This window comes from Aotus nancymaae, unplaced genomic scaffold (assembly GCF_030222135.1).
Source record: "Aotus nancymaae isolate 86718 unplaced genomic scaffold, 86718_ANA_hifiasm-v0.15.2.pri h1tg000019l, whole genome shotgun sequence".
In the NCBI taxonomy this organism is placed as follows: domain Eukaryota; kingdom Metazoa; phylum Chordata; class Mammalia; order Primates; family Aotidae; genus Aotus; species Aotus nancymaae.
In genome coordinates, this window is record NW_026988431.1 from 41,203,879 (window position 1) to 41,207,073 (window position 3,195).

Below are 3,195 nucleotides of genomic sequence, written 5' to 3' on the forward strand. Positions count from 1 at the left end.
CTTGGAAGACACACACACACACACACGTGCGTGTGACAGAGAGAGAAAGAGAGAGATTATGGAGTGTGTCGTGAGACAGAAACCTGTGGGCCTACACCTTTATTGGATCCATGGCATCATCCAAACAGGTTTTCCACAAGGAGTTTTAATTGACGGGTTTGAAACAAGCAGGTACAAGTTTCAGGAGGTTCTGCCATGACTGATAAGTGGTTCCTATGGTATATCTGCATAGTCCATGCTTGGTATAGGAATCAGTCATGTAGGCCGCATGCAGTTGTTTCAAAGGGAGGTGGTCACCAAGAAGTTGTATAAGGCAGATACTTGCATGGAACACAGTGAGAAACTGGGAGGAGGTATAGAATTGAAAACTGTGTCAAGGGTGACTGAGCCCTGCTTCTGTTATGAGAAAGTCCAACTTATAGTGAAAGTTGATGCCAAGACAGCATAAAACTATAAGAATTCGCTATAATTAGGCAATAGCTTTTCCATCTATTTTTTTCTACTAAGATTTTAGTTTTTTTTTTTGACCAAAAAAAAAAAGTAGATTCTAAGACAAGAAACAATTATACAGGCAAAAGTTTTAATAATCCCACAGTTAAGAAACCCTACATTACATCAAATTCCATAATTACACGATAAAACAATAAAACTCCCAAAAGATTTTTTGGTGGGAAAACAGAACATCTTTATTAAAATCTTAACAGTATAATTTTATCTAAAATTCTACTTAATTTCTCACTGAATGTGAAATAGTAGGCACGTTTTCCTTATAAAAATCGTATCACGGGGCCTGGCGCGGGAGGGAACGAAGCAGCGCAGGCAGCGAGCGAGGTGCAGCACCGAGGCTTCCTCCTCTCCCTCCTTGCCCTGTTGGCGCTCACCTCCGCGGTAGCCAAAAAGAAAGACAAGGTGAAGGAGGGCGGCCCAGGGAGCCAGTGTGCGGAGGAGTGGGCCTGGGGGCCCTGCACACCCAGCAGCAAGGATTGCGGCGTGGGTTTCCGCGAGGGCAGCTGCGGGGCCCAGACCCAGCGCATCCGGTGCAGGATCCCCTGCAACTGGAAGGAGTTTGGAGCCAACTGTAAGTGCTAGTTTCAGAACTGGGGTGCGTGTGATGGGGGCACCGGCGCCAAAGTCCGCCAGGGCAAGCTGAAGAAGGCGCGCTACAATGCCCAGTGCCAGGAGACCATCCACGTGACCAAACCCTGCACCCCCAAGACCAAAGCCAAGGCCATAGCCAAGAAAGGGAAGGGAAAGGACTAGAGGCCAAGCCTGGATGCCGAGGAGCCCCTGGTGTTACCTGGGGCCTGGCCCACACCCTCCCTCTCCCCGGCCTGAGATATGACCCACTAGTGCCTTCTGTCTGCTTGTTAGCTTTAATCAATCATGCCCTGCCTGATCCCTTTCACTCCTCAGCCCCACCCCTAAGCCCAAAGTGGGGAGGGACAAGGGATTCTGGGAAGCCTGAGCCTCCCCCAAAGCAATGTGAGTCCCAGAGCCCACTTTGTTCTTCCCCACGATTCCATTACTAAGAAACGCATTAAATAAACTGAATCCCCCCCAAAATCATATTACATTTTTTCCTTAAACATTTATTTAATGAGCATACTTATTACGTAAATTTTTTTTTTTTTTTTTTTTTTTTTTTTTGAGACGGAGTTTCGCTCTTGATTCCCAGGCTGGAGTGCAATGGCGCGATCTCGGCTCACCGCAACCTCCGCCTCCTGGGTTCAGGCAATTCTCCTGCCTCAGCCTCCTGAGTAGCTGGGATTACAGGCACGCGCCACCATGCCCAGCTAATTTTTTGTATTTTTAGTAGAGACGGGGTTTCACCATGTTGACCAGGATGGTCTCGATCTCTTGACCTTGTGATCCACCCACCTCGGCCTCCCAAAGTGCTGGGATTACAGGCTTGAGCCACCGCGCCCGGCCTATTACGTAAATTTTTAACCATTTTGTCAAATAGTGTCTTTTCAGGTTGAAAATAGAGACATAGGAAGAAAAATCCAATAGAAAACTCATATAAATTACATGTATTTTCACTAGGCAGAAAATAACTGAAATTGAGACAATTATTTAATTTTGCAAATTTTAGAAAGATGAGTGATTTTAACATTTTATATTCAAATATTTTATCCACTTTTACTGCAGCCTGAGTTGTGTATTTCTCTCTACACTACTCCTATTTTATCTCCTTTACAAATACGTAGCAAAGATTCCATTAAATTTGATGGTATTTGGCCAGCTATGACTTTCAGAAAGGCAAGTTCACTATTTTTTTTTCTAAAGAATTACCACATATTATGGGAAGGGAGTGTGAGCTCTATCTAAAGACAGTGGTTGGTTGCGATTTCGAATGTAATTCTGAAGATAGCATATACCTTTTACTCATTTGGTTCTCAGGCGCAGTCATCCTGTCTCCTCTTGCCTACAATCTGAGACTTCTGCCAGAGTCCTGGGCAGAGGGCCTGTCACAAAAACCTTTGTCTTTCGAGCATAAGAAAGTCCCACTTGCTGTTTTTGTAATATAGTACAACATAAAATGGGATAAAAGATTGTAATAATATTCACATCTTTGCGAATATTGGTGTATTATATATTTTCTTTTCAATATTTGAAGGTCTCTTTTAATTTGAGAAATTAAAACATTTGGAATCAACTTCTAAGTCCAGTTTTTAAATACCTTTCTACCTTAGTTTTTGAAATATCTTTTGTACCTCCATAAATACAGTTGTAGAGAAATTTTAGTAATGACAATTTTTTAGCAAAAGCCAGATATGAAGTCTACACTGATATTTACATATTTAAAGTATTATCTTTCAGTCTAGAAACATTAATATGTTTTATTTTTTTAATTTATATTTTTATGGGTATATAGTAAATATATTTATGAAATATATGTGAGTTTTGATACAGACATATAACGTGTAATACCCACTTCAGGGTAAATGGGGTATCCATTGCCTCAAACATTTATCATTTCTTCATGTTAAGAACATTTCATTTCCATTCCTTCAGTTATTTTAAAGTGTACAATAGATTATTGTTGACTATAATCACCCTGTTGTGCTATCAAATAATAGACGGTACTTATTCTATCTATGTTTTTATGCCCATTAACCATCCCTTCCCCCAAACTACACTTCCTAGCCTCTGGGATGGGTATCAACAATCATTCTACTCTCCATCGCCATGAGT

The 3,195-nt window shown here is 41.6% G+C and overlaps 1 pseudogene; it reads left to right on the forward strand.

Moving 5' to 3' along the window:
- The first annotated feature begins 268 nt into the window (after positions 1 to 268).
- LOC105706530 (midkine-like) lies at positions 269 to 1,260 on the forward strand (annotated as a pseudogene).
- The last annotated feature ends 1,935 nt before the right edge of the window (positions 1,261 to 3,195 follow it).